This window comes from Haliotis cracherodii, unplaced genomic scaffold, assembly GCF_022045235.1.
Source record: "Haliotis cracherodii isolate W230 unplaced genomic scaffold, xgHalCrac1.p SCAF_6, whole genome shotgun sequence".
Lineage (NCBI taxonomy): Eukaryota > Metazoa > Mollusca > Gastropoda > Lepetellida > Haliotidae > Haliotis > Haliotis cracherodii.
In genome coordinates, this window is record NW_027266319.1 from 44846485 (window position 1) to 44860972 (window position 14488).

General features: G+C 39.0%; 1 protein-coding gene and 1 pseudogene across 4 annotated transcripts in view; both read right to left on the minus strand.

Moving 5' to 3' along the window:
• LOC139445782 (ankyrin repeat domain-containing protein 26-like) overlaps positions 1-14488 on the minus strand; it is a 758925-nt gene that overhangs the window by 676069 nt on the left and 68368 nt on the right. The window lies entirely within an intron of this gene.
• Positions 10969-12185, minus strand: LOC139445283 (bifunctional 3'-5' exonuclease/ATP-dependent helicase WRN-like; annotated as a pseudogene).

The following is a 14488-nucleotide window of genomic DNA, read 5'->3' on the forward strand; positions in this document are numbered from 1 at the left end:
AGACTGGACCCTAGTGGAATGGTTCATGCCATAAAAGTCTAGCAACCGAACACTAATTAAGATGGGCCGACCTTGTATTTACGGTCTGGTGAACACAGCTCAATGGCCGCTCATTAACTCAAATTTCACATCTCACTGTTTTGTTTTATCTCACTATTCATTTGAAAAATTTGTCAACTTCAACTGGAACCCGGCTCCGTGTGCAACTGGTTGCACACGCGATGCACACCCGTTGCACACCCGTGTGCAACCCGTTGAGCACCTGTGTCACATGTGTGTTACACGCGTTCTCAACGCGTGTTAGGGGAATGAACTTTTAGGCAGTAGTGTAAGTAATTTTGTCTCACTGCCGCTAGTGAAATCGGTAAACCATAGGAATAACACAGTTGCAGTTCACCAGGGAATAGGATACAGAATCACAGAACAAACGTCACGTTGTCCTGTATTATGCAAAGAAATAAGTATGCATTTTGGAGATAATAGCATTTTCAAACAACAAACAGGGTTTGTTTGTAAATTTATACTGCTGCTTCTTTCAGTGTCTTCAATGAACCAGTTGGAAACGTCATAAAATCGCTTTGTCTCCCACCGCCCCCCTTCCCACTCGAAATAACATTTTCAAAACGTCAGATCACAGTTTGATATATGTATGATTCGGATGAGTAAATACTAAAAAGTGCCTAGTCTGACAGTTATTGGATGATCTGCTGAGGTACAATAAGTTCAAGTATGTTGTTATAGATGAATCCTGTTTAATGTTTCTTCCTGTAGCCTTCGATTCTATGCCGCTACAATTAAACATGGCTATAGGCAAGCCCAGTGTACATACACACACGAAATTTGGTCGAAATCGGGCCAGTAGTAGCTAAGCTGTAATCCGAAAACCATATCCATAGAACACAGTTGCAGTTCACCAGGAAACAGGGCACAACATCACATCACATCACATCACAGAATCACCGGGTCGGTACTATTTCAGGAAATAAGTATGCCTATTGGAGAAGTCCGTTGTGAGCACGTTATCAGTGTTCTAAGTAGATTGAAATGCTGTGAACAGGGCTTATTCCGAAATTTTACAGCACCTTCTTTCACTGCTTCAAAAATAGATTACTATAGTCCATTTCTTCTTGCGTTGTTCACCAGCTGAATGTACACTGTATCTCACTAACACTGACAACTGTTCTCGGCACTCCACAGCGGATGAACACAATCGCAGTTCCCTGAAAAGTATACGCAAAGTCCACGTACTTGTTTCTGTAATCCACAAACCTATACCACAGGTTTACCAACAATACTATAGCGTATATAGTAAGAATATATAAGATATCCAACTTTCAGTCACAAACTCACCTCAAATCCAACAGTCCGAAAGAGATTTATGAATAAGGTGTTCACGGTCGTGATCATGTTTTGACTGTAGAACCCAACACGTGGCTATCGGACGAACCCGCTACCAGCAGCTTAATTGACATGCTATAGCGCTACCGTTGTTTCGCTATACCGTTTCCGTGGCTCAGGCTCGATATTCACTCGACTGACCCATCCACATGGGTCAAAGGCAAAGTGACACGCTGTGAGGTCAATCACATGCATGCTCAATTCTTGGTTTACTAAGCGATGCTTACCTATTGACGTTGTGTATCATGAATTCGTGCCAATTCCTGCAACGCAGATATGATCAAGTGACATCTATCGCGCACGAGACAAGCAATCACCTTGTCGACTTGCCGAGAATACCATGTTAATCCATGAATTATCTTCCTTATGTGCATTAATTCAAAATGTCATTCAAAGACTTTGCACTACATATTCACAGTTTGTTTCGGTCGAGAGGAGGATGGGGGCCACACAGTCAATACACGACCTGGTAAACAATACAGTTTACTAAGCGTATCGCCTGGGGCAAGTTTCCGTGTTATAACGCTACCGTTGTCTCTCTGTACCGTTACCGTGACTCGTGCACCAGTGTGCTATTGGTGTAGCAAATACACTATATCGTCAAGGTGTGTATTGCCAAATGGGGTCAGACAGTCAGTGCATGACCTTGCATGAGTGCTGGGAATACAACTTTCAGACATAACCGAATCATCACGTTGACACATGATTTCTATAGTCCGTTTCTGCAAACGTTAACTTCTGGCCTTAGGCAGTAAGTCTCTGCCGACATCCGTAAACCATAGCGATAGAACACAGATGCAGTTCACCAGATAACAGGGGCAACAATAATCACAGACCTCACCGGGTCGGTATTAATTCAAGAAATAAGTGTGCCTATTGGAGTAGGCCCTTCCGAGCATGTTCATTGGTATTCTGAGTTGATTGAAAAGCTGTGAACGGGGCTTATGCCGAAATTTTACTGCAGCTTCTTTCACTGCTTCTTAAAATATATTTCTATAGTCCGTTTCTGCTTGCGTTGTTTACCCGCAGTATGTACGCTCTATTTCACTGAGACTGACAAATGATCTTGGTAGTCGATAGCGGATAAACACATTCGCAGTTCGCTGAAAATTACTAAAAGCCCACGCACTTGTTTGTGAATTCTACAAACCGACAATACTATAGCATATAGCGTCAAGAGAAAGGACGCTTCTTTCAGTGTCTTTACTGAACAATTTGAAGTGTCGTAAAATCTGATTGTTTTCCCCCACAAAATGACATTTTCACAGTCAGATCACAGTTTGCTGTATGCAAAACGTGGAATTTTGTGAAAGCATTCAATATCGAACTGCATATTTAAAAACTAAAGAGTGCCTAGTCTGACAGTTATTGAATGATCTGGTTAGGTACAATAGGTTAAAGTATGTTGTTATAGAAAAATACCTTTTCATTTTTCTCTTCTTAGCCTTCATTGCGATTTGGCTACAATTTGGTACCTCATTGGACAAGCCCAGCCTACAAACACACACGAAAGTTGGACGAAATCGGCCCTATATTAGCCGAGATATTAATGTTTAGAGTTTTGCTATATGGCAAGGGGTCAAAGAGTTCCCTCTTTAAAACGCTGTAGTTTCGTTGTCCGTTTAGCTACAGACAAACGGTTTGGTGTTCTGGAATCGCCAGGACATCAGGTATCACCTAAGTATGTTTTCTCGGAAGTTGGTAGTATGGTACTTGGGCACAAAGTATGGAAAGTTTGGAAGCTTTTGAGCTGGTAGTTCGAGCTGAGCAGATTTTGAGAGACAAGTACTGAGAAAAATGGTGAAAAGAAGTGCCAAAAACCTTTAAATCCAATATGGCTGCCAAACGGTGCGTTGTAGCTACCATGGTCCTTCAGTACAAAATGATGGGCATCTGATTGCACTGCCGCATGGCAAATCTGGAAGTCATTGGACAATTAGTTTCGAAGATTATTGCTGCTGAAGTTGAAACTTTGATGAGTTATCTGCCCTTAGCCATTGGGCCTATGGCCTTGGGTTTTTGCTGGTTACTGCGTCACGTTGATGCCGATGTTGCTGTCGATTTTGAAGCCATTCTGGCAACTGGTTGTTTTTGTAGGTCTGGTACAAAAAACAGCAGAATAATAATAAGAAGAAGAAACACAACAATTACAATAGGGCTCTTAGCCTTTCAGGCTTGGAGCCCTAATAATAAATCGGCCGATTACAATAGGGCTTCCAGCCTTTTGGCTTGGAGCCCTAATAATAAATCGAACGATTACAATAGGGCTTTACAGCCATTCGGCATGGAGCCCCAAATAGTGCATTTATAATGCGCCAGATTCCATTCACCAAGTGGATGCTCATAGCGCTACACTATTATTATCCCGGTCAATGGATCAGTGAGCACTCGATTTTCATTCTTATCTCCCTGGGGAGTATACACTTTTGTCGGAGCTCTCAAAATGTCAGCCTTCCTCCCGCATCAACGCATGCCTATACCATCATGATCATGATGATGACACAAAACCTATGTCACCCAAGAAATTTAGATCAGAAAACCCAAAAGAGACGTTCTCTCAATGCCTAGGAAACATGGGAACAAGTTTTTTGTCAGCATTCGGAAAAGTGTCAAAGAGGTAAAATAATTACACACAGTATTCGACCAAACTTGAGTAAATATATGCATCTGGTTGCAATTATTGTCTACAGGACAGTAAAATTACATACATTTGTGAAAGAAAAACAATGCATTGATGGCCAAGGCACATAGTCTCAGAACTTAATTATTTGTCATGCACCATGGTGGAAATTAATATTTGAATGTAGGATTTTTAATTTTTGCAGGAGGAAATGGAACATTTTGCAGTGTCTTTCCATTATTTGTTATTTAACTTTAATTTTGCTTCTCAATGAAATTGGCAATCCACCATTAATAGCTGAAGATGTGTTTACTGAGCATTCAGTGAATGTTTATATGTACATATTACTTATGATACACACTATACAATCATATATGAATAATTCTGATAGCAGATCAATCCACAAGTGTGTCAGGCCCTACCACATCTCAGTGAGCGTCAGAAAAATCAACCTCAAACATCTTGTTCAGCCCAGAATACATGAGAGTAAGTGTATATTAAAAGGAAAGGTTTTCAGTCTGGACATAGACAACGGAGATATCTGCTTTATAACATTGTTTCAGAACTAATTCAATCTACATATACAAACAGCCTAACTGTCTCCCTAAAATTTTATTAATTATTGTAACTATTTATTGATACTTCAGGTGATGCATCGTGTAAAAGGAGGGAGTGTCAGTGCTCGTGTTATCAGAAAAATGGACATCAAGGGCATTGTTAGTTCCATTTGCAGAGGAGATAGTACAGGATGTATTGCACACAAACTTTATAGATCAAGTTTGAAAGACAGTATTACAGCTTGTTTCTTAAAAACATTAAATGTGGACAGCAGGAGTATGTGTTCCACAAGATTCCCTAGTTGTTTGAGGAGAATTACTCCAGCAAACTTACAAGCCATGATGTTTAGTCTCATTGATGTGCAAATGATGACTGAAGTCCCTCTCTACAACAAGACACTGAGCTGCATGGCTGGTGGATCCACATCTTCAACTGTCGTTGTAGGAGCTGTGACACTTTTTCAAGAAACAGGCAGATGTTCAATGATCAAATTCTTGATCATTTTGGGGCAGCAGGTGAGGTACTCACATGTCTGATTCTACAAGATTTCATAGTATGTATTTTGGTACTTTGTGAAATTGGTAAATTTGGGATATAGAACACCATTGATTAAACCATATCATATTCGTAAAGAAATGGAGTGGGCACAAGTTATCACACCACCATTCTAACTCGTAATGATTATTATCACATTCCATGTTGCAGGCAATAACTACCGTGAATCATCTTGGTCTGTCAGTTCAGTTTCTGCAAAAAGTGTTGCTGTGCAGAGAAAAAAGCTCCAGCTACAACATGAGAAACAGATTGAACAGAAATTCTAGTCAGCAGGGCCATAGCAAGCCATTGACTGTGTTGAAGTGATTGGGGACAACATTGATATAACTGGAACACCTTCTCAAATGAGCAAAGAGCGCAAACGTAAAGGTTGGCATTGGTTCTTGCTCCTTTGTGTTGAAAAGAGAGTTCTGTTTGGAGAACTCCCAGATAACAAACCAAAGGCAGATATTACGAAGGTTGAAAATGCTTCCTTTGTTTCCAATCTGCATGACTCTGCGAGCCTTGAGGCCAGTTTCATGTTTCACATTATGCATATTATTGTCAAATATAGGACTGCAACGATGCACCTAGGTCATGATACGATACGTATCTCGATACTCTACGATACTCATAGTGACAAGAGAAGACAAGAGATAAATGAATGAAACTTAGTTTATTGAAATGAAAAATTAAATGAAAGTGAATGAATGTTCATGAGTCATAAACACATATACTGTAATGAGTATTTTACTCAATTAATAATCTGGCATTTCCATGTGGCCTCAGACCACAGTTATCCCCCCTAAGTTTTACCATGAACCGGAAGGAAAATAGGAGAATATAGTACCCTGTTTAAATGGGCTGTTCAGCCTGTGGCAATTTTTTTGGAGTGACTTGTGATAGCTTAAATGAAAGATAAGACATTGTAGTTTGCTGTCAATTTTTTGTTAGCCCCAATCTGTGAAGGTATTGATTCCAGCTTCCCATGATTTGACCCCAAGTTGAAGGCCGTTGTGTGTGTTTCGGCTCGAAACTTCCGGTGAGCATTGTTGACAGTGGTTACTGCGAAAGCGAGATGGTGAATGCTGGCCGAAACTTTGCATGTTAAGTGACAAGTGGCAGGTTGGTCAGCATGCAACAGGAGAACAGCCTACGACTGATAATAATTATGGTGGGCTGTCATGTCACTGTAGATAGCAAAGAAGGAAATTAATTGTGGTCTGAGGCCATGTAATGGCTAGCAAACACAAAAGTAACAGTCCTACATGGACTAAATAAGTACCAGTAACTTGCCATTTTTACAGTAAGTCACTGTGGCTACTCTGGCAAAGGACGGGCGTCTGCTTTTCCCAACATGTTTGACTTAGAGGCTGCTCAGCACAGCCGCTGTATTTTTGAAGACGTACGAAAATTATATTGTCCTACGTTGAAATTCATTTAAAACACATTTAAAACGCATCTGTCATAAAAGTTTATTAAAAAGAACATATCGTGAAAAATCGAGATACAGCACCTCACAAATCGCGCACCATAGCGTATTGAGTAAATCGCGATGCATCGGTGTCCCAGGATATCGTTTCAGCCCTAGTCAAATATGAGACATGCCTTAACAGCATGAAAACATGTTTTCTAATTCATATTGAACATCCACATCAGCATGAAATCTCCAAGAAGTCTTCGTACAGTGTACTGGATTTGCTTTACAAAAGTGAGAACAAGGCAGATGACATGATCTCCATTCTTGAGCATATCCATGACAGCTATATCCCCCCTAGTGGTGATCCATCTACAGTACTTCAGAAAAAAGTGTTTGGTGGTGGCTGTCTTACAAATGAGTGAGCATACCGTACTCAGCTCAGCTTGCTGTCTTGAATAGCCCCACAGATCACACAATGCTCAAAGGGTCCCTCATTGTCCAGAGGGCCTCCACGGGATGATGAACCATAATACTGTCAGATGTTACATGGATTACAGTTGTTAGTAGTATGTTGTGATGACAAGCCAATTTAAGCTAATCAACAAAGAATGTCACCAATAAATATAATATTTGTCAAACACAGAACTGATTCCTTGACAATTTAGATCTACGAATAATGAATATATATTGGCTTCATGAAGGGTCAGAGCACCATCATCATCTTCCTGAGGCAAGTTACTGAACAATAAAAGTTATAAATAACTGACTAGTTTCGGGAAGATAGAGAATGATAAGCCATTAATTAATTGACCAAATCTATTGATGTGTGTTTGGGCTCATGTTTGTACTAACCCAATTAATGATTGATCTCCTGATCTTTATTGCATGATCCATTACAGACAAATAGTCAAAGATAATATCACTGAACGGAGGCACATTTGAAATAATTCACTTGCCATTGCCTGCTCGCCCACTCCACCCCTGCAAGCAATCCATTTTTATTTATTTTTTTGCTTCAGTGGTACATCATTGTTCATCAATTCTTTTAGTTACATAATAACATTTGATGTTAAATTGTTTTCTTTGCATGACTAACAAAATTATGTGCATTAGATTTTTCTTCTGTTGTTAATATCATAATTTGGATGATAAATAAGAGTTAATGAATTATGCTATTTCTATAATGACTAATTGTTTAAGCTATAGGTCTGGATTCTGTAGCTATTTTTTTTTGTATTATTGAAAAGTGCTTCAACACATTGAAGAATGTTTGAAAGTGATAAATTAATTTATTTTCAATCATATTCAAATTTATTGTGTCATTTGCAGCTCATCTATCAGCAGTTTTACAAGCATTCGTCAAGTCAGGACCCGGGTACCCTGTTCCAACTGCGGAATGTCCTAAACAGAGTCAATGTCCATAGTGGAAAAGAATTAATTGGCAGCTACAGGTATAATTATTAATAATCATCATCATAATCATCTTGTAACATTATTGTAGCAGTTGTCCAATGGCCATTCTTCACATATGCATGGTGACAAGTTTGACAGTACACCTTTATTCCAATATTTCATGATTTGACTTCACATAGTAGCTGCTCTTATGTTTTTGCAAATAAGTTTTATCATTATGCCAAAAATACTGTTTACAGAGCCTACTATTCCTTTTTGAAAGATTGACTGGATTGGTATTGTGCAGTTTATCTGAAGGGATCAGGGTTATCTCCCTTTTTTATTTAAATGGTCTTTTGTTTTAGCGGCAGGCAGTTAATCCTCGTGTATTATTGCCCTTTGTTCCGCCATGTGGTCAAGCGAAAGCGCGCTCTCCGAGCATGTATCGGAAATAATTTTTCTACAATTATGTAGCACGCACTGTGTTGTAAGTACATCATATGATTTAATTCTACCCCTTAGATTTCATAATGATGTATATTCGTCAGTGACAAAGTGTCAGTTAGTTATATAGACTCTGAATGTATGAATATCCACAGTATGCATTTCTCATCGGCTTGCCAGAGGCCCTGTTAGACTAATGCTGATTATTTCTCAGCTCAAGACGTAGCGATTCTCGCTCTGATTTAGAGGTACTGATGTATGACTAGTTATTTGTTCACGTGTATAAGCCAATATTTTCGTCCGAAGGTTTTGCAGATTGATTATATGGAGTATATAAAAGCCCAACTCTTGATACTCTTGACTCTTTTAGTAAATGGCGCAGTTAGTTGTAACTGCAATATCTTGAGAGAAAATATGTAGTTACACCTTTTACTTTGTAATGGCGTACTAGTTCATTGTGTGTAGAAATTGACTGTATCACACACTCCTTTCTTTTTCCAGCTTTTACCACATACTGGCTCATCAATAAACAAGCCTGGTCGGTTATACTATCTGTGCTGTTGGTGGCTTGTCTGTCGTTGATTTGTAAAATATTTTCTGAAGATACTTCTTGACACATGGAGCAAGCCTTTATTTTCCAAGCGAGAGAGCTGTACTCCCTGTGATTCTTTTCACAAGGTTAACTGGTTTAAGTGAATAGTCATTTATCAAAGGAGGTTGGTTACAGTATATATGTGGTTTCTAAAAGGCCAATTTGTGATATTAATTTAATAATTTCACTCATAATTTTGAGGTCATGTCACACATGTATTTATTTAGAACATCAAATCAAATCTACATAACTGAGAAAAAGAGATAGTGTTCCCTCGCTATTGCGCCCCTAAATATAGCATTAACTCTGTTATGGCTCCCAAAATTTACTTACATATTTAATAAACTCAAGATTTACACTGACACAAAGTTTTCCCCCCATCTCAGAAAGCATAATCAGCTGATTGCCGCGATCACGTAACAATGGAAATTCCAGTCAACAAATCTCTTATAATACAAATCTGTTCATAAAAAATTTGTTCATTGTTTATCTGGACTAATCATGACAGGGAGTGATGTGAGGAAGGTGACGAGTCATCAAGGTCACATGGACAGCGACAGTGGTCAGTGCAAAAAGGCAGGAGTGGGACTTTGAAACAATTCTTATTTCTTCACCCAAGACCATCGCCGAATGCTGTCCTTTTGTTGTCATAAAGTAAGCGTTGAATGCATTAAGGAGTAATACAGGATAAGTATACAAAGGTGAAATATATATTTAGATTTTACAATTTAAGACTGAACATGTATCTCCAAATACACTTGAAACAACGGCCATTATCTCTGATGCCATGGTGTATGACCAGCATGTCACGTGTCATGACATCCACTGGTTAAAACAATAAAGAACAGTTTTCAATCACCGATTTAATCAGGGAATTGGTTAGATCATATGACAACGGCAACTGTTTTTGTTACATCCTCAGAGGTTATATCCCATTAGTTAGACGTCCCAATTGTTAGACATTTTTTTTTCGGCAAAGAGGGAATATACCTACAGGTGTAATGGATCAGTCCTAATTAGATTAAAGTACTGAGTAGGGATAGGGGACTCACAGTTTAGGGAGTATATATATTACAATTTCGTTAAGCTAAATTACCTTACTCTCAGCACAGGTTCAATAGGCATGAGATTAATTATGTAAACTATGGAGTAGCTTAATTGTCTTACTGTATGATCAGTTGAAGGAGTTGAGTTTAGATTATCTACTCATCAAACAAATAAAAATTATCATGGGGTCATTAATAGTATCGATATGACTGGTTTAAGGAACGTAGAGTACATCACCTCTCGGCGTGGAAGTAAGCAGTTGATATTAGATGGATATATTTACAACAGAAACCGCGAGAGGCAAACCTGCACACATTGGAGATGTGTCGTCAAGACGTGCAATGGGAACTGTACGACTGTCGGTGACTTTCTTCGCAATCAGTCGAAACATAACCATCCGCCTGAAGATGAAACCAGAGTGAACTTTGTCAGCAATCTTCGTAAAAGAGCGCGAGAAGAAACCACACAGATGCAGACATTGTACGAGGAGCAAGTCACTCAAGTAGATGAAGCCAACATCCCAGCGATGCCGTGATTTCAGAGCGTGAAAAGTGCACTTTACAGGTAAATATCATCCCATATTTTTTACTTGGTTAGAATTAACTCTCTTTTTTAGGTCCCACATAACTTGTTTCTCTCTTAACCATTTCAAGTTAATGGAATCATGATCAATATTTCATGTAACATATGTGTACTGTTCCTTTGCTCTTTTTCAGGCATCATCGCAAGACCATTCCAGCGTGGATCACTAAGTATCACAAACTGTATAAAATTTATCAAATGTAAAGCGTCATTAAATGTTAAGTATAATATTAAAGTATCTATTAAATGCTGCTTTGCTTTGTTTGTCAGATCTTATCTGGACTATTCCATTTTAAAGTCTGAGGTAACAAGCATAAGGATTAGTGTGCACTCAACCGTTTAAAGTGTTGTTATAAGCTGTCTAACTATTGGGACGTCTAACTAATGGGAGGACACCTCCTCAGAAGGAGTTGCCTGCAGATTTCTCAATTGTAGTTTCAGCAATTCCTTGTCTTCATCAGTCACCTCCCTCTCAATTTCAACAAAATGCTCCGAAATATCTTCTTTTCGAATAGGATGTGATTGAAGACATTGTTCTTCTCCGCAGTCACACTTGGCTTCACATGTCACAACAGTTGTGCTTAGGTTGTATTTGGATATGTTTGCACATGTTGGCTTCAGACATGATTTTATGTCGACAGGTATCTTTGTCTCGTGTAATTCTACTCAAATACTGGTTCTCTTAAGATGATTCTGGTAAGGTTTTAGCAGAACTAGTTCATGTGCAAATAAGCCATCTCTTCCAGCATGACCCAAATGTATCCATTTCCCTTGGCAAACCAAAATGAATAATATTATGAACAGATTTGAAGTTGACGCCCATGCTGGCCACATTTGTGCAGATCAAAATATGGATACTCTTCCCAATAGCCTGCTTGACAGATTCATTTGTTTTACTATGATACATATCTACAAGCTCATATCTACGCCCAAAATGTGAAACAAAAATAGCATTATCTTTTGCACAATCGTTAATTACTGAGGAACAAAACACAAGATGACGTGGGAATGTATTCTTCTGTTACTCTATGCCATTCATTAACCAAACATCAGAAAATCTCAAAAACATTTTCTGCAGATGACACTGATTTTGAAGACATCTTGATGTTTGCTCGATCTGAAGAATCAAAGATGACCTCTCCAGCCTTAGATGAGTCAACCCAATGATGGGGTTGATACTAACAGTAAATAGCCATGGAGCGATCAACATGCTGAATAGAAGAACGTTGAAACTCCAACCTATGCCTGTTGACTGCACATATTGATAGGAGGTCAACAACCTGGGTGAATGGGGACATGAGTTTAGACTTGTCATCCAGTCTTGTCAATGGGAGCTCCTTTGCTTCTTCACTGACTCCGTTTGGAACTTGGAAGACCATACTAGATAATCATTGTTGTGTACTTTCAACTTGATTATTATGTGAATGACATATGAATTTTTCTTTGAATCAGGAAGAACGGGGAGTAGAATTCCTTGGTGGTGTCCGACTCTTTTAATGCATTATGCCTCCCTTGTCTACGTTCACGTTCGAAGTAGCTAGTTTGGCCCCTGCCAGATGGAAGTGGGGCTCTTCAGTGGCTCCAGGAGGTTCTGACATAGTTGCTATGTGAGATGGTTGCACTGTATGAGTAGAAACTGAGCTATGTGGAGATCCTCTTGCATCTTGAGAATACAGTCTAAGGAACTGTGGACGAAACCTAACTGTTCACGACAAGGTTGACCAGTGTGCTGATCGATCAGGGTGATGACATGGCTGATACCAGCAGAAAACTAATTGATGAAGGTACTTATGTTTATCATCTGCTTGTTGACAGCGTCAAGATCTTTGAACCTAGCCGTCTCAACTAGCACCTTGGTAGATGGAGATCTTACAACTCGTCCTAACTGATGGTAGGATGCAAGGACAAAGGACATTGTGGGCAATCCAACTAATTTAAGGGAGGCTGAGTCTAACATTGTTGGCTTTGGATGTGTATCTATCCTTTTCATTACATCGTCAGTATATGACACAAAGGGTAATGTGATGCATTCCTCTGACTTTGTCACCGGCTCTTCATAACCCACAAACTCAATCAAAGTTGGCTGTTTTTTCTCATTGATAGGTGTAACACAGGGAATGAATATTAGTAGTATAGGGAATGACAGTTCTGGCTCTAAGGTAAGAACACCACGTCTGGAGCATTTTTTGGCCCAAATCTATCAGGTTCATTTAGGTGTTAAAATTATGTGAATAATGTGATGACTATCCAACGATCATCATGCGACTAAGCTAAATTGTAATGTAAAGGGGTTCTGGCTCACCACTGAAGCCTATCAATGTTTCTATTGGTGTCATAAGTTTATAAGAATTATGCGATGACGATCCATGTCTGTTCTTACAAATAGGAACATGTTTTTTCAAGGGTAAGAACAATCAATTAAACATATGAGAACAGAAGTGTATACACATAGGTAAAATCCCTGCCAGAAGTGACATTCCAGAATCGGTATGCAAAAAGATACGATCCAGAGAGATAGGGTTCAGAGAGCCCAAAAGGATGCATAGGATTGGGCATGCGCATTACAAGAAGATCAAGCGGGGGGAAGAGGTACATCCATCCGCACAAGATATCACCAAACCCATTCTATTCTGGAAACGCATGCAGGATCCCAACGGCGAGATCCCTGAAATCCTCTGAGAAGTAATGCAGGGTACCCCAAACATGTTTCTAAGCAAAGAAGAATACAGAATCTTAGCAGAGGTGAGAGAAGGAAACCGTTTCTACAGATTCAGCCATCGACGAGACTTCCCTAGGCAACTTCCTGAACTTTATAGGCTACAATACCACTACTTCCTGTCCACGGGTATGTAGAGGACATTGTAGAGATGCGAAACCAGACTTGGGAGAAGAAAGGCTTCATAGTATACGACAGGCTTCTACTTCTGGAGAGTCAGGAGCGTGGTGCGCTTCAGCAACATCTCAGAAGACAAGATGCCACATGCCGCTGTGGGTGCAAAGACCATAGTATATATTGCGAAAAATGTATCCTTCGTTGGCATGTCGGCTCTGCCGCAGACATACCTGAGATGTGCGCTATGGTAGGGCTGCAACGATACAGGAAGGTCACGATACGATACGCATCTCGATATTCTGGTCACGATACGATACGTATCTCGATACGCAATGATAAATAAAACAAGACTTAAAGCATGTCAAGATTGAACCTTTCATGATTTTGGAACAGTCAAAATTATTTTATAATAACAAGACTACTGAAGTTGGAACTTTCTCTAACTTTCCTTAAAAACAATTCAAAGTTCAAACACCAGAAAATAATTAATGTACTCCACTGGTGATACAACTTCAAAGAATTTTATCAGGAATAATATATTCCAATATCGTGTTACCTTAGTTGCAGCTTTTACTATATATATATATATATATATATATTTCAAATTATAAGAACCACAAGTGTAGCATTCTGGTACTGGTGATTGCTGTTGCAGGATATTTTTACGTATGGAACAATTTGATCAGTCACCCTAGGGACTTGCCGTGCTACATGTATTTCGATTGCGAAAACCTTATGTTGACATATATTCGCCAAATTGCCACACACATGACTTTTAAGGAGTCAAGGCATGGCATTTTTAATATATGTATCCATTCTCTAGCAACTAAAGTTCGTTTCAATACGTCAAAAGCGGTAATCTGACCGTGGTTGCAGTATCTCTTCACACACGATTTCACATAACTTAATGAAAACAATATTAAATGAAATTTTGAATAAAATTAATAAAATATATTACAAACACAAGTCCAGATATATAATGAACATGTTTTAATAACAAGATAGTATAGTAATGGTATTTAATTGCGTACTTCAGTTCGGATTTGCTGACAGGTATTTCCGTGGTTA